The sequence below is a fragment of the Piliocolobus tephrosceles genome, chromosome 14, assembly GCF_002776525.5.
Source record: "Piliocolobus tephrosceles isolate RC106 chromosome 14, ASM277652v3, whole genome shotgun sequence".
NCBI lineage: Eukaryota > Metazoa > Chordata > Mammalia > Primates > Cercopithecidae > Piliocolobus > Piliocolobus tephrosceles.
In genome coordinates, this window is record NC_045447.1 from 81815856 (window position 1) to 81837625 (window position 21770).

General features: G+C 41.3%; 1 protein-coding gene across 4 annotated transcripts in view; it reads right to left on the bottom strand.

The window, feature by feature from the left end:
• Positions 1-21770, bottom strand: part of KANK1 (KN motif and ankyrin repeat domains 1) — a 237957-nt gene that overhangs the window by 109410 nt on the left and 106777 nt on the right. The window lies entirely within an intron of this gene.

Below are 21770 nucleotides of genomic sequence, written 5' to 3' on the forward strand. Positions count from 1 at the left end.
AAGGGATAGAAGAGAAAATTTCAATACTCTGATGGAGGATCAGAGGAATCTACAGCAAAGAATTAGAAGGAACTAAGTACTTCTTCAAGGGCAGATAGCAAATTTAACAAGTTTACGAAAGACAACAAAGTCAATCTATCTCAAAAGAATGGAAACTCAAAGTTTGCCCAGAATCTGGAGGTAAAGAACCAATATATTCTTTGCCAAATATTTTGCCTTTGGTTGAAAAAACACATTGAGGCACTTTACAGAGCTGGTGCTAATAATATAACTTGAGCCCCAGTGGCCAGGAAATAGAGATTTACCTGAAACTCTGTTTATATGCTTATCCTGAATCAAACAATCTCTCTGACATAGCAGAGGGTCACAAGTTAGTTACCTTCTTGAAAGGCAAGATGATGACGAGAGCAAAACCTCAGGACCAATGTAGGAAGAGAAAGCAAAAGTGGCGAAATATGATTCAAGTGACACTCCCGCTCAGTAGGCTCTACTGGTATCAGCAAGAAGGCTTTTACCACGTGCCCTGACCCTGGACTTCTCAGCCTCCGCAGCTGTAAGAAAAAAATTTCTTTACTTGCCACCCAGTTTTAGGAATTCTATCATAAGCCACAGAAAACAGGCTAAGAAACTACTCAATGACTGCTCTGTTTGTATCTTAAGGATTATATTTGATAAGAAGTTCTGGATCCTCCATTTCAGTTCCTCTAATAGTTACTGATCCTGCATAAGCTTGGATATTAAACAGTGTACATCTGTATGTAACCTGGATGTGATGCTTGGCACTTCTACAGCCATTCAGAGTGAGTCTGAACATGTACCAGTACATGGTCCACGGCACAGTGGAATGAAGAGTAGGAACCAGAGTCTCTGATGGTTTCACTGAGCCACTGAATCAATCAACCCCAAAAGCTGCTTTTGGGACTTACAAAAAATACTGGCTTTTCTTATGCTGAAGGCAATTTCCCATCTGTTCCAGTCTAAGAGTTTTTTAAAAATATATGACATATTGGGAGTCTCACATAAAATACTCTGAGTACCCACTATTAAGAAAAGTATCTGACAAGCACTTCCCTAAAAAAACTCTAAACATCTTAATATTAAATATTTAACCAGAAAAAATATACACTCCTTACTGGCTTATTTCTTGATCCCATAGGACAGTGGTTCTCAAAGTGTGATCCCCAGATAAAGCATTAGCATCACTGGGGAACTTAACAGAAATACATATTCTCAGGCTTCACCCCAGACTTGGTGAGTTAGATATCCTTGAAGGTAAGTCCCAGTAATATGTACTTCAGTAAGTATCCCAAGTGATTCTGATGCATGCTAAAATTTATGAAACTTTGCTGCAAGAAACACTACTTATGTCATCAGCTATCAGTCATCATTAGTCACAATGTAATGAATGTTGAACCATACAAAATGGGCTATATAAGTGCCACCTTACCTTCCATATTCTAAACAAAGTACTGTCATAGATGATGAAAGGCCAGAGAAAAATGAATATTCAACAAATGCTGAAACAAAAGCTTTCACATCATTATTATAAATAGATAATGAGACTATTTGGTAGTGTTTGAAGAAAACAGAAGACCTGGGAATAGCAAACTTGAGAAAGAATAGGGTTGAGAGAAGGACAACTCTTCCAATTACCTAGGAGAAGTTCTGCTGATACAGCTGAAATTAAGCAGTTGTTGGAGGAATGGAATAAAGCAGAAACTGTTAAAAAAAAAAAAAATGGGGGGAAGGGGCACATAACTGGATGAAATAAATAAAGCACTAGATAAAATATTCCTGAAACGTACAAAGTTTTGAATAGGGGACTACAGAAGGGCTGGCAAAGTCTGAAGTGGCTTGGTTTAAAAAACGTCTCTGAGGGAAAGGTTGGCTCTCTGGGACTAAAGGAAGGGTTTTTGTTTTTGTTTTGAGACAGAGTCTCACACTGTCGCCCGGCTGGAGTGCAATGGTGCAATCTCGGCTCATTGCAACCTCCGCCTCCCGGGTTCATGCAATTCTCCTGCCTCAGCCTCCTGAGCAGCTGGGATTACAGGTGCCCAACACCACGCCCAAATAATTTTTTGTAGTTTTAGTAGAGATGGGGTTTCATTATGTTGGCCAGACTGGTCTCTAACTCCTGAGCTCATGATCCGCCCGCCTTGGCCTCCCAAAGTGTTGGGATTACAGGCGTGAGCCACCACGCCAGGGCAGGAAGGTTGTTTAAAGGTGTACAGGACAGAATGCCCAGCAAATTATGAAGTGGACAATGTTCCAGACTCTGTTGATGGGAACTGACTGAGCCTCCATGATCTCTTTAATATTGTTCTGAATGCTGTGGAACAGAAGAGAAGTGAGATGTTTTCCAGGCAGGAAAAAGGAAAAAGGGAAGGTGGATATTTAGCCATCGAACACAAAAGAAATCACGACATACCTTGCACAATCAGAGGTGCTAATATGAGAAGCAGTAATATATGGCAGCAGTCTGGATAAGAGCTCTGAAAAGTTTGAAATTATTCTGATAATTCTCAGCAAGGAGAGTTTTGCATATAAAGATCTAAGAGCAGAGCTCTCAACCTGGCCGCCCACTAGAATCCCTGCAAACTTTTACAGAAACAGCCTGGGCCCTAACCCAGGCCAAATGAAACTGAATCTTTAATGCTTGGATAGGCAAATGTTTTGAAAGCTCCTCTGATAATTCTGATGTATAATCATTTGTCTTGAGAATATCAGAAAAACAGTAAAACTATGAAAATCTAAATGCTATGTGTACCATGCAGAAACTGAGTTAGTGCCTCATTAAGAAGGAATAAAGCCAGGCATGGTGGCTCACGCCTGTAATCCCAGCACTTTGGGAGGCCGACGCAGGTGGATCACCAGAGGCCAGGAGTTCAAGACCAGCCTGACCAATATAGCGAAACCTGTCTCTACTAAAAATACAAAAATTAGCCAGGCATAGTTGTGTTCATCTGTATTGCCAGCAACTTGGGAGGCTGAGACAGGGGAATCACTTGAACCCGGGAGGCAGAGGTTGCAGTGAGCTGAGATTGTGCCACTGCACTCCAGCCTGGGCGACAGAGTAAGACTCTGTCTCAATAAATAAATAAATTAGTAATAAAAAGGAATGTGAGTAAATGGATGAAGGGACATTAATAAATTGTGAACGCTACATTAACTTTTTCTTATTCTACTAATATAGAATTCTTACTATTCTAATAATAGAAAGGGAACACTATTATTCCATTTTAAAGACTAGCTCCAGTCTCAAGGGGCTGATTATGAATACGATGTAAGAGTACTTCCATCTGTGGGTTATATTAGTCTCAGCATTTTGGGGAAAAGGTTTGCACAAATAAAGTCAGCATTTGTGGTTCTCTGCGAAGTACATGAGGGAATAGAGAGCAGCACAGGCATGCCCCAAAGGACCTCAGGGTCCAGCTAGAGAGACGTGACCTTCACACAGGTGGCAAAGGGGTAGAACAGGGACAGGGCAAGGAAAGTTCCAGGGAGCAAAGGGAACTTGGGTAAAGGCCTGGGGGGCTGGGTACCTAGGATCGAGAGGGTCAGAGAGGTTTGATGGTAGGCAGGCACAGGCTTTTTAGGGCTACCATGAGGTCGGGGTGGAGGAGGGATATATAAAGGGAGAAAAGGAAGCCCTATAGTCCTGGTGGTTGACTCTCCACCTCTGTTCCCCCTATGCTGGTTACCATAGTAATGACATTCCCTTTACCTGTGATTGGCTTGTTAAGGACCATGTGACTCATTTTTGGTCAATGTGATGTAAGATGTTCTCTAGGGTGTGCCTGGAAATGTTTCCTCACTCCTACAAGAGCCACAAGATGCCCTGCCTAGATGTGATGCCTGGCACTTCCGTAGTCATTTTGCCAACAGGCAGAGCAAGTCTCAGGATGTACCAGTGCATAGTGGATGACAGAGTGAAGTGACAATAAGAACCTGGGCCTCTAATGATATCAGTGGGCCACTAAATCTGAAAGCCCTTTTGCAAAAATTATGACAGTGAGAGAAATCTAGCATGGTTCAACCCCATCCTGCTTCTGGCCTCACAGGCTGGCTCATTCCTGGGCATGGGCTACGACAACCACAGGAGAAATTTAGTTTATAATTTAACTTTGAAACAAGGATGATAACAGTCCCACCCTAAAACTGATTCTCCTCCTTGTTCAGGTGCTGAAACTGCCTTTGTAAGACGAATAAAAGGCCACAAGATTATAATTATGGGAGGGGCCTAAATAGTATGCCGAAAAGTATGCCTAAAATGTAGGCATACTTTCTATAATCCCTTATTGCTCAGGAGTCAGGTGACCAGAGGTTGCAAGGTTTGTGACTTCCCCAGTTGCTCCCATAGATAACATGACTACTATAGAACCTAAGATTGGTCTTTTGAGATGCTAGTCAGACTTCTGCATTCAGGCAATTGAGTGACCCCACCGGGAGCCAGAACTCATAACTCAACCAATCCTGTGCTTCACCCAGGAAGTCCAGAGATGGACTCAGTGCAGGTGAGGTGGCAAAGGATTGGACCATTTTCCACACCCCTATGATTTCATCCCCAACCAATCAGCAGCACCCATTCCCTAAGTCCTCTGCTCACCAAACTATCCTTGAAGAGCCCGAACTCTCCGAGCCTTTGGGGAGACTGATTCGAATAATAACTCCATCTTCCACATTGTTAGCCTAGCATTCATAAAACTCTTTCTTTACTGCAATACCACAGCCTCAGTGAACTGGCTTTGTCTGTGCAGTTGGGCAATTACAACTCAACCCCAGAAGTTCATCTCTGAACTTATGAAAAAGATAAACCTTTCTTACCATGTAAGGCAATTTGTTTCAAGGTTTTCTTGGATTTTGACTTGCATCTATTTATGGCCTGGTGCAGTGGCTCATGCCTATAATCCCAGCACTTTCGGAGGCTGAGGTCAGAGGATCACTTGAGGCCAGGAGTTTGGGCCCAGCCTGGGCAACATAAGGAGACCCTGTCCCTACTAAAAATACAAACTTAACCAGGTGTGGTGGCATGTGCTTGTAATCTCAGCTACTTGGGAGGCTGAGGCAGGAAGATCTTTTGGGTCTAGGAGTTCAGGGCTTCAGTGAGCTATGAACAAGCCACTGCACGCTACCTGTGTCACAAAGGGAGACCATCTCAAACATTAACAAATAAAACAAAACACCACTCTCATTGTCTAATGAGGATCAAAGCAGATAATGTAATAATTACAAGATAAATCCTCAATGTGACTCAGTGGAATGAAACTGTCCTCCCCTGTCCCTCACCTTGGCAGTCTATGTGCAGCTATAAAATTAATTTTAAAAGACCCATCCAAAAGGAAGGACTCGCCCTGTGCCTGAAGGTTACTAAACTTGCATTTGAAAGAAGTTGTAAAAAATTATAAGCTGCTTTATTTTTCACAAAACCTCCATCTGCACCAGTTACAGTATATGTAGTAATTATCTTCTCAACCAGTTTTTAAAATATTTTCCATTCAACTTTCATTTTAATACTAACAATACAATTACTAACCACTGACTCCTTTAACCTCTTCTCTTATACCCCTAAGGTAAAGCTCAATTATTGAGACAAATAATTACACGCTGTTGATGTACCATCCTAGAGATCAAAATCTAGGGGCATGAAATTTCAGTAATATTTTTGGCCTAAAAAATCTGGAAAAGCTCGCTGCCAATATCTGATGTTAAAGGAAAATATGAATTCTGACTTCAAAAGAAGTTCACTGCTACTTTTTAAAGTTTGACCATACCAAATGGTCAAATTAAGGGTTAAATGTTATGTCCTTTTCATTCAAGCCTTTGTTAAGTGACTATTAAGGGCTAGACACAATCCTAGGGAGACAGGGATTAATGACATAGTCTTTGTACTCATGGAATACAGAATGATGGAAGAGAAGTTATTATGGCATGCTGTAATTTAGCAATGTGTTAAGCACTTATCCTATTGGTGTGAGCTGAGAGCTATAGAACTACAGTGGTAGATCACCCAAACTGGCATGTGAAGAAGGGTTATCTGAGGACACCACCCCTGAAATGAGGCTTAAAGATGACTAAATTGGCCCGAAAGGGGAGGAAGTACAGTCTTCAAAGAGCACTCAGAGCAGATGCAAAGGGAAGAAGAGACCACAGAATGGGGTGTGTGAGGAGTTAAATATGCAAGGGATGGATAACTACAGGTTTTGCATACCAAGCTAAACAGTTGGACTTTATTTTGGAAACAGCAGGAGTCACTGAAAGACACCTGAGCTCAGAAGCCGCCGTACTGGGTTAGTTTTCAGTAATTACTGCTCTGGCTGAGATGAGGAAAATGACTTGCCTTGCCTAGAGGAGGAAGAATGTGTTAAAAAGGAGATCCCAAAAGGTTGTTTCAGTGCAGAGGTATAGTGTGGGGATTAGGAGGGAGGTCTGGGCTGGAAGTACAGATGAGAAGCCTCAGTGCGTGGGATGGCTGAGCTCAAGGGTATAGTTGATGGTCCTCAAGGAGATGAAAGGAGAAGTCTTAAATCTTGGGATGGAACACCAAGGAGACTATGAAATTTTCCTGGTTAAGGCCGCCCGGGGGGAAGCCCCACAAATTCTGGGGTGCTAATGAAGCCACACAGCATTTCTTTTTCTGTGTGGGCTGCATAACTTGCATAGATAGGTCTGTTTCATGGGCATAGGCTGTACTATATATTTAATCTATTTTCAACTCAACTTATAAATTCATGCCCTTTGTCTCAAAGGCAAAGGAGTAAGGAAATATTTGTGGTGCAATGAAAAACATATTAACACTGAACAGGAACAACAATAACAACAGCAAAAGATACCTATCACTCCTAGAACTGCTTATACCAAGATACATATTTCTACCAACCAGTCATACCCTCACTTGGCCTTTTCCTTAAACAACCAACAACCAGATCTTGACTAAGCTTTTTTTTTTTTTTTTTTTTTTTTGGAGACGGAGGGTTGCTCTGTCACCCAGGCTAGAGTGCAGTGGCTCAATCTCGGCTCATTACCACCTCTGCCTCCTGGGTTCCAGTGATTCTTGAGCCTCAGCCTCCCAAGTAGTTGGGATTACAGGCGCCTGCCAGCACACGTGTCTAAATTTTTGTATTTTTAATAGAAACAGGGTTTTACCATGTTCGCCAGGCTGTTCTCAAACTCCTAACTTAAGGCGATCTGCCCGCCTTGGCCTCCCGAAGTGTTGGGATTACAGGTATGAGCCACAGCATCCAGCCCTAAGCTTTCTGCAGCCTCTCTCACCTTCCACCTGAAACAAAGCTATGCTTCCGATTATTACTTTTTAATCCTTTTTTGTTTTTAATTTTTATTTATTTATTTATTTTTTGAGACAGAGTCTCGCTCTGTCGCTCAAGCTGGAGTGCAGTGGCGCGATCTCAGCTCACTGCAAGCTCCAAGTCCCGGGTTCACACCATTCTCCTGCCTCAGCCTCCCGAATAGCTGGGACTACAGGCACCCGTCACCATGCCCGGCTAATTTTTTTGAATTTTTAGTAGAGATGGGGTTTTACCGTGTTAGCCAGGATGGTCTCGATCTCTTGACCTTGTGATCCGCCCACCTTGGCCTCCCAAATTGCTGGGATTACAGGCGTGAGCCACCGCGCCTGGACCCCTGCCTTTTTTTTTTTTTTTTTTAAAGTCACAGTCTCGCTCTATTGACCAGGCTGGAATGCAGCGGTGCAACCTCAGCTCACTGCAGCCTTGTCCTCCCAGCCTCAAGCAGTCCTCCCATCAAGCCTCCTGAGTAGCTGGGACTATAGGCACATGCTACCACGTCTGCTAGTTTTGTATTTTTTAGTGGAGACAGGGTTTTGCAATGTTGGCCAGCGTGGTCTTGAACTCCTGGTCTCAAGAGATTGGCCTTTCTTGGCCTCCCAAAGTGCTGGGATTATAGACGTGAGCCACTGCGCCTGGCCTTCACTTTTATTTTTATCATTATTCCCTTGGTTCTTGAAAAACAAGCACTCTTCCACTTACAGATGAGCAAAGTGCCTAGTACAATGCCTGACACACAGAAAACACTCAGTAAATGAGTTATTACTGCCTGCTGTTTAAAATGTGGTCCTCCCCCTGAATCACTGATTGGGGCACCCATTAGTCTAACTGTCCTCTCTACTTTGTTATGCCACTTCTCGCTACATATGCATACAAGGTGTTATATCTCCAACACGTTTGTACTATAGGTTACAACTGTGAGGCACTGTAACTGAGTTTTTTGAGATCTCCACTGGAAGAAGGAAGAATCAGGCATCATTTGCTATTTATATCTGCTTCAGAGACCAATACACTTCTCTCAGGATGTGTTTGGATGTTGTATAATTTATTCATATGTGATGTGCCTTTACAGAAGACACTAGAATAGTTAAGTTACTGAATCATAAAATGTCACTGCCTTTCCTAACAATGTATCTGAGCAGATGGCAAACAACTACTTTTATGGCTTGTTTCTCCATTACACATAGAAATATTTATTAACATTGTATTTCTGTCATATGTGTGCAACCAGCAAGAAACCAAGTCAGGCAGCTGCTACTGTGGCTGGGGGAAGAGAGAGTGACTGCTGATCCACTCTGGTTTTTGTCTTAGCAGGTGACCAAGCAAAGCTTCAGCCTGAGGGAGGGGGAGCAAGAACACGGCTTACTCCCCTGGTGCTAAAGAGTAGTGAACAAGGCAACCCCATCAGCGGTGGGGAGCAACTCTCATGACAAAACAGTGTTTTCTCAGATCTGATATCTCACTGACCATAAACATACATTATTTTACATACTACTGAGAAAGGAAAAGCACGCAAGATGGGATTTTTTTTTTTTGGAGACAGAGTCGCACTCTGTTGCCCAGGGTGGAGTGCAGTGGCGTGATCTCAGCTCACTGCAACCTCAGCTCCTGGGTTCAAGTGATTCTCCTGCCTCAGCCTGCCGAGTCGCTGTGATTACAGGTGCTCATCACCATGCCCAGCTAATTTTTTGTATTTTTAGAGACGGGGTTTCACCATGTTGTCCAGGTTGGTTTCGAACTCCTGGCCTCAAGTGATCTGTGCACTTTGACCTCCCAAAGTGCTAGGATTACAGGTGTGAGCCACCATGCCCAGCCCAAGATGGAAAACTGAACAGGGATCAGGGACCACTTGAATCCAGGGAACCAAAAGGCCGCAAAGAAACTCGCCATGCAGAAAGGGATGGCAAAGAGCCTTGCATGTTTCAACCTGGGAACTGGGCAGAGAGGGGAGGAATCTCCCCTGAAGATTTGAATCCTAAGTCAGTAGTTACTCTCATTTGTATTCTGAACTCACACCACCACTGTGGTTCAAATGCCCTCAAGCAGGGAATCTAAACTTTGGTCTTAGTTTACCAGCACCTCAGGCCCTATTTGGCCTGAAATTCCTGAGGGTTGGTTACCACTATTGCTGAAAATAGAAAGGGAAAAACAAGAACAAACCCCACCAATCCAAGACAGAATGTATTTGTGCTTAATTAAACAAGCACACAGCACTCTCCCATCCACCCTTGGTCTCCCTGAAACTCAGACCTGCAAAACCAAGATACGAGCTGGAATGACATGATGCTTTCACAATAGCAGACTGAGGAAGACTCCAGAAGACAACTTTACAATGTATTAAACAAGATAAAAGGCAGCTTCGAAACAAGAAGATTGTTCATTACTGGCAAAAAGACCCACAACATCATCAAAGAGCACCTTGGGAGAAGAGACTAAATTTTAGGTTCCCAGGAATATCCTGATAATCAAGCTTACCAGCAGAGATAAGAGAAAGGTCCTCGCCTAGGCACAATGCTTCCAGTGGGAGGGGGAGAAGCTCTGTGGCTGGGAGTGAGAAATCCCGGGCAGAAGATGAGGACTTCCATTTCCAACCTGGGTAGCCCTGGGTACTCAAAGTAGGCTTTGTGGTTTAGGGAGGAGGAGGAGGGAATGGAGACTTGGGTTCTTCCAGGCTCTGCCCTCATCCATCACATGTTTCTGGGTGGACTTGTCCATAAAATGAAGAGTAGGACAGGAGGATCTAGGGCACAATCTGTATCTTACACTTCATGATTCTAGATTTTCCAAGATGGCATTATTTAAGGAAAGGAATTCTGTGTTCTTCATTCTCTACTGTCCAACCCCACCTTTTTTTTCCCCCTTGGAATAAAGGGTACAAGAAAAGAACAAATCAGATAAATATGAAATAAAGACCAAAAAAGATACACAGAACACCAAAAGGAATGAGTTAGAATGTGAAGAGAAGCACCAGTGTACACCAGTGCAAAACACCAATGGCAGCTGTCTGTCTTCTATCTGATTTAACACATTGTAAAGCTGTCTTCTGGAGTCTAACTTCAGTCTGCTATTGTGAAAGTATCATGTCATTCCAGCTTGTATCTTGGTTTTGCAGGTCTGAGTTTCAGGGAGACCAAGGGTAGTTGGGAGAGTGCTGTGTGCTTGTTTAAGCACAAATATATTGCGTCCTGAATTGATGGGTTTTGTTTTTTGTTTCTCGTTTTCTATTTTCAGCAATAGTGGTAACCAGCCCTCAGAAATTTGAGGCCAAATAGGGCTGGGGCTAGATGTTGGCAGTATTTATTTATTCACTAAATAAGGATTTACTAAGGGCTTGATTTATGTACAGCCTCCTGCTAAGTGAAAATTACAACAACAAAAGAGAAAACACAGAATCTGACTAAAGGAACATTCAGAATATTTATATCTAGAATAGCAAGTATAATTTTATTGGCACAGCTTTTTTTTTTTGAGATGGAGTCTCCCGGCTCTGTGACCTGGCTCACTGCAACCTCTGCCTCTCGAATTCAAGCAATTCTCCCACCTCAGCCTCCCAAGTAGCTGGGACTACAGGCGTGTGCCACCATGCCTGGCTAATTTTTTTATTTTTAGTAGAAATGGGGTTTCACCATGTTGGTCAGTCACTCCCGACCTCAGATGATCTGCCTGCCTCGGCCTCCCGAAGTGCTGGGATTACAGGCATGAACCACTGCACCCGGATGCACAATGCTTTTATAGTACATAAAATATTTAAAATACAGTTGCTTATTTCATTTCTTCGGTAATCCTAGAGAGTATTTTCTGTATCTTATTGATGAGGAATTGAAGCTGGGATAGCTCCTTTCCTGACTCTTGAGGTCAGAAAACAAGTGGACAGAGCTGTGGAATGCACAAAGGCCAAGCATTAAAGGGGAGGGCCAGAAAGTTGACTGGAGTGCAGGGGAGTTTCTGAAGTGATTTAAGGTGGGAATAAGAGGCTCAGGATGAATATGATCATATGGGGACCGTGGAGAATGGTTAAAATTGGGAAATGAACTGAATGGTGAGAGATATGGGCAGCCTAGAAAGAGGCTAAACTATCACAGACTTTCAGTACACAGTGCAACACTGAAAAAACACTCAGGGCTGAGCTTTTTAAAGCACGGGTCCATGTTTGGTCAAGGAGACTCAAAACTTCTTTCCATTCATTTTAGTCTGAATACTTGTTTGAGTAATTCTTTCAGAATTACTGAAAGAATTCAGTATGTTTCTATGGGGGCTGTTTCAGTTAACAAAGCAGAGAAAAGCAGAAACCTGTCTAAAACACTAATTTTTAAAGAGTGATCTCAATGTTGTTGTTTTCCAGATATTCCTCGCACAAGAAGGTTTGTAGAAATACAGAACTTTTAACAATGGATAACTATGAGAAGACCCAACCCACAAGTTTCCTGTAGATTAAGATAAAAGAAAAACAAAAACATAGGCAATCTTGGAGGCCCAAGATTTGCCCAGTAATAAACAATTTTTCTGGAAAACTGGAAACAAGGTTTATTTCACGAACTCAGTCAGGCTGTTAGCCAGCATTTTTGTTGGACTCGAGTTCTTAAAGATTCAAATATTTCCTATTTTCAACCTCTGGCTTACAGCTAAATACTTCACGGTTTTTATCTGGGGGCTGGCCCTACTTGATAAGGACTTAGAAAACTGTACTAAAAAATACGTTTAAACAAATCTTTCCCGTGACAGTAGCAGTCTTTTCCTCCATGAGGAAATCTGGCCCTTACAGCTAATCTGCAGGAATCTGCTGCCAAATAAGAGATCTGTGAGCTGTGGGTTTGCCCAGGACACTAATAGTGCTAACTGCTGCACACTCTTAGGAGCACCTTTCAGACCCCAGGGCATCGTACAAACACAATTTCATATTCTATTTCATTCCACTGTCATTTCATAACTTAGAAATTAAGGAACAAAAAAGTTAAATAGCTTGCTCGGGACATAAAGTAAGTCTAAGTCAAGGTTTAAGCTTTTAAACTGAAGCCTGTCTGGCTGCACACCCCTTTTCCTCAGAGAGGGGCTCTCATTGGTGGTTTGGTAAGGTAGCTTTTTTTTTAGTTGCATTTTTTAAAAGGGATATTGTTTTTGTTTGTTTGTTTGTTTTTTGAGACAGAGTCTTGCTCTGTCGCCCAGGCTGGGGTGCAGTGGTGTGATCTTAACTCACTGCACCCTCCACTTCCCAGGTTCAAGCGATTCTTCTGCCTCAGCCTCCCGAGTAGCTGGGACTACAGGAATGAATATGCCCGACTAATTTTTGTATTTTTAATAGAGATGGGGTTTCACCATGTTGGCCAGGCCGGTCTCAAACTCCTGACCTCAAGTGATCACCCACCTCAGCCTCTCAAAGTGCTGGGATTACAGGCGTGAGCCAACGCACCCGGCCTGTTGTCACCCTTGTTTTTAATGTAACTTTTACGATACTTCTGGTTTTCCTTATTGAGGAATAATTAATAGAAACTGTACATATTCAAGGTATGCAATGTGATTATTTGATATATAGATTGTGTATTGATTACCACAATCAAATTAATCAACACATCTGTCATCACACTTAGTTACCGCCTACATGGGGAGGGAAGAGAGTAAGGATACTTCCTAATCTCCAGAACATATTCATCTTATAAATAAAAGCTGTACCCTTTGACCAACATCAACCCCAGACCCTGACAATCACCATTCTACTCTTGGCTTGTGGATTCAACTTTTTTATATTCTACATATAACTGAGATCATACAGTATTTGTTTTTCTGTGTCTGGATTATTCCACTTAGCATAATGTACTCCACGATCATCCATGTTGTTGCAAATGGCAGGCTTTCCTTATTTTCACGGCTAAATATTGTTCTATCCTGTATATATACACCACATTTTCTTTAACCATTCTTAGGATAAATGGCCCTGGGGTTGTTTCTGTATCTTTGCTATTGTGAGTAATGCTGAAATAAATATGAAAGTGAAGATATCTCTTTGATATACTTATGTGATGTCTTTCAAATATATATCCAGAAGTGGGATTGCTGGATCATATATATAGCTGAATTTTTACAAAACTTCCATACTCATGTCCATAATGGTTGTACCAATTTTCACCCTAATAGTGTACAAGGGTTCCCTTTCCTCCATATCCTTGCCAAAACTTGTTACATTTTGTCTTTTTGACAACAGGCATCCTAACAAACGTGAGATACTATCTCATTGTGGTTTTGATTTGCATTTCTCTAATGATTAGTGATGTCAAACACCATTTTGTTTCTTTTTCTTTCTTTTTTTTTTTTGAGACAGAATCTCACTCTGTTGCCCAGGCTGAGGGCAGTGGCATGATCTTGGCTCAATGCAGTCTCGACCTCTTAAGGTTCAGGTGATCCTCCCACCTCAGCCTCCTCACCTCAGTCTTGCTGGTAACTGAGATTATAGGTGCATGCCACCGCGCCTAGCTAATTTTTGTATTTCTTGTAGAGACAGGGTTTCGCCATGTTGTTCAGGCTGGTCTGGAACTCCTAGACTCGAGCAATCCACTTGCCTTGGCTTCCCAAAATGGTGAGATTACAGGCATAAGCCAGTGCACCTGAAAAGCATCTTTTCATTTACCTGTTGGCTATCTGTATGTCTTCTTTGGAAAAGGGTCTATTAAAGTCCTTTGCCCCCACCTTCACTTTTCTATTTTAGTATTGAGTTGTACGAGTCCCTCATATATTATGGACATTGACCTCTTATCAGATATATGGTTTGTAGACATTCTCTCCCAGCCTGTATATTACCTTTTCATTTTGTTGGTTGTTTCCTTTGCTGTGCAGAAGCTTTTTGGCTTGATGTAGTCCCACTTGTGTGCTTTTGCTTTTGTTGCCTGTGCTTTGAGGTAATAGCAACAAAATCATTGCCAAGGTCAATGTACAGAAGATTTTTTCCCCGTGTTTTCTTCTAGAAATTATATGGTTTCCGGCCTTACCGTTAAGGGTAATCCATTTCAAGTTGATTTTTGTATACAGTGTTAAGGGTCCAGTTTTATGTTTTAGCACGTGGATATCCAGTTTTCCCAACAGTATTCATTGAAGACACTGTCCTTTCCCTCATTGCGTATTCTTGGCACCCCTTGTCAGGGTGTTTCTGTGCAATCCTCCAGGTAGGTACTAGATCCATCTGACATTTAGGTAATTATGCATTTATCATTTACTCCCACTGGATTTTAAGCTTCTTTCCAGGGCAGTGACCATGCCTTATTTATCCTGTAGCAGCCTTTCACCACACTTAGAGCAGTGCCCCAACACACAGAGCTTAAGAAGAGCATGAAGTGATGACATACACAGATTATTAACTTCTTTGTGCTCCAAGGGAAGTCTTTTATGGAGACTAAAAGTACAAGTCATCAGTTCCAAATGAATTTAAATAGGTTTCAGGTATTCTTCTACTGACCCAAATTAGACCACTCCTTGTTCCCCTTTTCCTTCCATCTCTTGTAAATTCCCATGACACAACAAACCAACAAAAACTCTAAAAGTAGACTGTTGTATGAAAAAGACCCTAAACCTATCAGTTTAAAGAAGAGCTGGAAAAATTTTTAATGAAAACCAAACTCAGTATAAACTTTTCTTCCCCTCTTCCCTCCTTCCTTCTCAAGAGGCTTCGGCAGCACCAGAGCTCCCTAGAACAAACCAAAGCCCTCTGGTGGAGCATTTGGATTTCATCTCCCATCTGGACTGTACCCCTTCCACCGGTGAGGGCAAAGTTCACATGTGAAGTCCACAGAGTAAGATGCCTCGATGGGTAATGTGGGGATTCAGGAACAAGCGAGTAAGCAGGGTTGGAAACAGATTCGAGTTGCATTTGTGGTAGGTTCTGCTTAGGAGATGGGAAGGCAACCCATGCTCTTGTTGACAGCAAAGGAAAGAGGAACTCACCACTGGCTGGAGGAATGTCCACTAGTCATGGCAAGGCAGAAATGGATGTCAAGTTTCAGACTTAAAAAACAAAAAACAAAACAAAACAAAAAACTGTAATTGCGGATGTTCCTTGCAGTTTAAGATCAGAGTAAATATAACAGTACAAAATCACTGGAGTCAAAGGCCTTTGTATGTGTGGTTTTTTCCCCCAGTAATGGGTCACATGGTCAGAAATCCCTGTATGAACTCTCTTTTTTGGTAATGATGACTTGAGAATTTCCACACTTGCCAAGTCAGTATTACGTGGAACTCAAACCTGACTTGGTGCATATGAAGACTTTGCTCACACTTGTTTTTACTACAGTCAGCAACACTTCATAAAGCCAAATTTAATGATATAATTTTGGCAGACAAAATTATTAATTTACCATTGGTTGCAATTATTAACCAGTATCTGCGTTATGTGACAGCTGTCAGTTTTCTATTTACCTTTATTAGGTGAGGCCCCAAAGTAAAATTTTTAGCTAAATATATTAGGTTCCCCAAAGGGTCAGGAAAGGAGCCTGAAAACAGAGAAGAGACTGAATTGAATAGCTTAGATTTCTAGTACTAGGCATTCTGAAAGCATTGGCAATTTATCCCATAAATGAGAATTTAGATCAGATGGGAGATAACAAATTAGAGACTTTGATTCAAGAGGCTTAACTCTGGTTAGTCAAATGATGACTAATTTCCAATCTGGAATCTGATCAATTAGTAAACTGGTACGTCAAAATTGGTTAAGAGTAAAATTGTTGAGAGCTGTAGTCATTTTAAAAAGGTGTTATTTCTTATTCCCAATCAAATCTCATATTGCTGAATTCTATTATGCTCCAATATTAAATTTTAAAAAGTTGGCTTTTTAAAAATTGGTTTTTGAAAAATTTTAAAAGTTGGTTTTTAAAAATTTAAAAAATTTTTAAAAGTTGGCTCATGCCTGTAATCCTAGCACTTTGGGAAGTTGAGGCAGGCAGATCACGAGGTTAGGCGTTTGAGACCAGCCTGGCCAACATAGTGAAACCCCATCTCCACTAAAAAATACAAAAAATTAGCCAGGTGTGATGGCGGGCGCCTATAATCCCAGCTACTCAGGAGGCTGAGGTAGGAGAATTGTTTGAACCTGGGAGGCAGAGGTTGCCATGAGCGGAAATCACATCATTGTTCTCCAACCTGAGTGACAGTGCAAGACTCTGTCTCAGGAAAAAAAAAAAAAAGAAAAAAAAAGTTATAATTATCATTGTTATTTTGCTTTTCTCACAAAGAATTATGTCTTGCTTACCTTGGCCCAAGAGAGTAGGTTTTATTTAGGTGTCAGGTCACTTAAGAGTTAACATCCTATTCCAAGACAGGGTGGGAAAGGAATGGATATGATTAATGACACTGAGTAATAGAGGGTATGAGTATGCGCATTTTGGAAGACAACAGTGTACCTAACAAAGTTTTCTTGCCTGCCTAGACGTGAACTAGACAACTGAGAATACAATGAAAGAAATTTTTTTTTTTTTTTGAGATGGTGTCTTGCTGTTGCCCAGGCTGGAGTGCAGTGGCGCGATCTTGGCTCAACCTCCAGCTCCTAGGTTCAAGCGATTCTCCTGCCTCAGCCTCCCTAGCAGCTGGGATTACAGGCGCACACCACCACACTCGGCTAATTTTTGTATTTTTAGTAGAGAGGGGGTTTTGCCACATTGGCCAGGCTGGTCTCGAACTCCTGACCTCAGGTGATCTGCTCACTTCAGCCTCCCAAAGTGCTGGGATTACAAGCGGGAGCCACTGCACCCAGCCACAACGAAAGAATTTAAACTAGCTAACTCTACTTGGAAAAACAATCTCACCAGTGGAAGACTCTGTTTAAAGCATTTAAAAATCACTGCAAATTATTAATATTTTAACATTTCAACATCTTAATATGGGAATGTATTACACATTAAATCCTTGAAAATTACTGTATGGCTGATCTACGAACATCTGCATTCTACAGTCTGTGCGCACCCGCAAGTCAAAGGTAAACTTTCTTGAGGATCATCACTTATCTTTATCACTAGATGAATGCTGGAGAGCTATTATGATTATATAGTAGCAAATCTGATTCTAAAAGAATGACGAATTCAGCTATTCTGAACTAATGTTGGCTCTTCTTTGCATTAATATTCACATGTTTTCAAAATTTAAAGCAACTGGGCCACCCAAATCTGACAATAGGCAAAAGGACAATTATATAGTACCTGTTCCAAGAAAGAAGTTGCTCTCACATCAGCCTGTCCCTGATGCTGCTGCCCTAATTTAATACTGCTTTTTTCTCTTGCCCCCTCTTCTACCCAACTAGATAAATTAAACTGTGTGATGGTTTTAAGTGCTGTGTGGCTTGAAATATAACATTTATACAAACTATTCTTGAGGCACAAATAAGAGGCCTCTCTGAATTTCAGAAGCACTGTAGCTCTCCCCTGTTCCTTTAAGTATTGACTCTAAAGCAAGAACTGAGGATTCAGACCTAAAAGGAAGTTTTTAACTGACCTGGGTAAGCATTTAAAAAGAGAGGCATGTACTTAGTTATGGCCATTTTCTCTCCTAAAGGTCCTGTGGATTTTGACCAACAGATACTAAATTTACGTTCAGAAAATGTAGAGCTCACATTTTAAAACATTTTCTTAAGTCACAAGGTACCTGAAAATAAGTAGCGTGGTTATTTTCTCTAATTTTCTACTTTTCTTCTTTGATAAGTTTATTCTCTGTTTTAAGGCTTGTGAGGAGCAATGGATTAATAAGGTGGAGCCAATTTTGCCTAAGGACAGATATTAAATGTCAGGGATGAGAGGAGGAAACACTGCCTGTTCACCCAGTGTGCAGGAGCTTTCTTACTGAATGGAAGCACCACTTCCCAAATGATCAGTCTGGGTGTTGTGGTTGAAGACTTAAAAAAAAAAAAAAATTAAGCAATCTCTGGCATTCATCATCATTAAAAAAAAAATCATTTCATGAATGTCTACTGTGCATGTGAAGCAGTGATTCAGATGCCTAGCAGTGAATATGTTTTTTTTAAACGATGCAATCTTTGCTTTAAAAAAAACTGTTCCCATAAGTATTTTGACAAAGAGACAATATCTGTTTCTTCATTTTAAAAATGTGATCTGGGGCCAGGCACGGTGGCTCATGACTGTAATCCAAGCACTTTGGGAGGTCGAGGTGGGCAGATCACTTGAAGTCAGGAGTTTGAGACCAGCCTGGACCAACATGGTGAAACCGTTTCTACTAAAAATACAAAAAGTAGCCAGGTGTGGTGGTGTGTGCCTGTAGTCCCAGCTGCTTGGGAGGCTGAGGCAGGAGAATTGCTTGAACCAGAAGGTGGAGGTTGCAGTGAGCCAAGATCACGCCATTGCACTTTAGCCTGGGTGACAGAGCAAGACTCTGTCTGATAAATAAATAAATAAATAAGATCTGGAATAAGAATAGCCTATATTTTATTCAATGAATGTCATAATTTTACATTACATGGGCTCTAATCTGTATATTTTATTCTTGGGAATACTTTTCTTTACCCAAAGGAAGCAGAATTCCATGAGTAGTACTGAAATAACCTTCAAGATAATGCCTTGTGTGCAGGACGAATTATAGTAGGAGGCAGGTAGGCCAAACTGATTTTTTTGATAACTGCCTATAATAAGTGGCATCCGGAGAGTGGTCCCATAAATGTTACTGACTGAGTCAGGATTCATGTCATCCTCCACTCTGCCCACACCCTCTTTCAGTGAGAAATTCCATTCTATAAATACATGTTTTCTTTTTCACAAAAGAGAGAAGTCTTACACGGAGCCTACTCCTATGAGAAACCCGAGCAGGAAAGAGAAAAGTGGAAGAAGCAATCTGAAGTGTGCACATGCACGTGTCACAAACTGGCCTGCTAAATTTCTGCCAAGGAAGACAGGTGCAGAGTGTCAGCCTATCAGCCTAAGTTTACGTTGGGAAAATTTCAGCCTGGGAAGTAACTTTTCCTGCCCACCCATATTGGTGTGCCTCCCCCAATAGCCAGGTGAAAGAAGAGCAGCTGGCTCCTTATCAACATCAAATAGCTGTAAAGGTGATACTGGGCTCTGCCTGCCAGGCTGCCTTCAGGGTCCCAAAGAACAAAGCTCCAGGGGGTCCTGAACGTCTTTAGCCAGAGAAGAAAAGTAACTAATTCTTAGACTAAACAGATAAACCCGTGTGAACATGAGCTAACATTTTTGAGAAAATAAGGGAATAAAACGTAGGCTATTAGACATTTGCCACACGTTCCTCCTCCCCAATCCTTCTCCTAACCAATTCCATTTATCCTTTGAAGATAAAAGACAAGTCTGGTTTTGAAAAATAAATGTTAAACAATGAAGGCAACAAGTGACAGTTGTAGAATACAGACTGTTAAAGAAACTAAACCACTGCCAAAAGAACTGGACTCAGTAAAATAACATTAAGGACAGTTCAAATATATCATAAATTCTTCATATTTTATTAGACATAATGATTCCTTGTAAGAAAGAAAAAAAAAAAAATCGACCTAACTGACCCACCATTCACTTATGGTACTATATTTAAAATATATATATATATTCTTAGACTACTGAGATCTTCTAGAGAAGGGACTGCATTTTAGACACGTGGTAGATCACATTACTATTCACCAAAATTTCCCGCTCCTTCCTAAGGAGGAATCACATATCCTCACCCCAACTCAACTCGGGTGTGGCCATGTGACTTGCTTTAACCAATGAAGTGGTAGCAGAAATACCATGTCTTGCTTCCCAGAAGAAGCTTTAAGGGCTAGTGTGGAACTTTGCCTTGCTTTCTTTCCCTCCTCTGCTATGAAGAACAGCAATGACATAAACAGAGGCTGCTCCATCACAGATTGAGGTCAACACTGAACAGAGGTGCAGCTGACAAATAATGGACATGTAGCATGAGTGAAAAATCAATGTGTGTTGTTGAAAGCCACTGAGATTTGGGGTCTTGTAGAATAATTACTATCTTGATGGATACTGAGTGGCTTACAAAGGGCACTTAGTAAAGCCAAGCCTGGATGGAAGGACAGAGGATATAAAGTATTCAGAAATTCTAGGGGTGAAATTTGGTAGGTATCAAGTGAATATAAATCAAATATTTCTTTGATTTATATGTGTAAAGACAGCAGCTTTTAGGTTAAATGACAGCTTGGAGAAGTGACAAAATAGAGGTTTCATAAATTAAAGATCTGGCTATGCAGTTTGATAGTAATTTAAGTGGTGTTCAGGATGTCTATTCTAATTATCAGCACAAGATCTATTATCTTTATTCCAAGTCGTTTCAGATGTGAGTTGATACAATATCACCTAAGTGCTGAGGAGTCACTGAAGTGACTGCTGAAATGGCTTCACTTTAGTCCTCATGGATATGTCATGCAATAAGGTAGGACTGGATAAAAGTTAGAAGTCTAGTAACCCAAACAAGTTCCTAAGTTTACCTAAACCTGAAAATTTCATCTTGCTGATTGAAACTCTTCAGCATTAAACATTTCTTTATTGAGCTTCAGTGGGTGTGGTGCTCAGCTGATGCTGGGTGGGGAGGTGACACTGGTATGATGGATACAGAAGAGTCCCTGTTGATCCTTATTATGAGAAACTTTCCTTAGGCTTTCCTGCCTGAAGAGGCTTGTCTGGGCAGGCAAATGACATCAACACAGGTGTTGAACATATGCTATCAGCTGGCACCACCTTTGGCTCTTGGCATACCAAGGACTAGAAGTAGCCAGCATTTTCCCACCTGGATTCAGCAGTTGTTTTCCCTGTTCATTCTTTCATTCCTCATGGGTCTTTAGCTAGGTCAGGCATCACTTGGGATCTCTTCTACCACTATCTTCTGTCTTTAAACGTCAAAGAGAATATATAACATTTGTTCTTGATGTCTTGAACATACTTCATGGTAACCTAATATCCAGAAGCTGGTGTTAATTGAACAAATGCAAAGACCAACCAGGAAAAATAAACTGAAAACACACCAATTAATCAAGTGTTTACCTAGAGTATATACTACGGGACTGACTCTGTGCTAGGTACCACAAGAACAAGTGGGAATCAAATTCCAGCCCTTCAGCTTGAGTCGTCTTTTTAGTCTATTTGATAAGAAAAAGAGAAAAGCAACAAGATTATCTCCCCTCTTCTTAACTAGCACAATTTTAAAATGTGGGTACTCAAACCATCACAGGTAAGGCTTTCTCTCAACCAATGATACTTCTGTAGGAAGAAAAAAAGAGGGAATTCTAGCAAAAAGGAAGAGCACATGATGCCAGATGGACTAAAAGAGCAAAGAATACAATTCATCAGCAAATTATTTGTCTATTAACAGTTTCAAATAAAATGCAATAAAATATATTTATAGAATGCTGGTATCAAGAAGATGATATACTATGTCAGGTGCAGTAGCTCAAGCCTATAATCCCAGCATTTTGGAAGGCCAATGCAGGAGGACTTGCTTGAGGCCAGGAGTTTGGGACCAGTCTGGGCAACACAGGGAGAT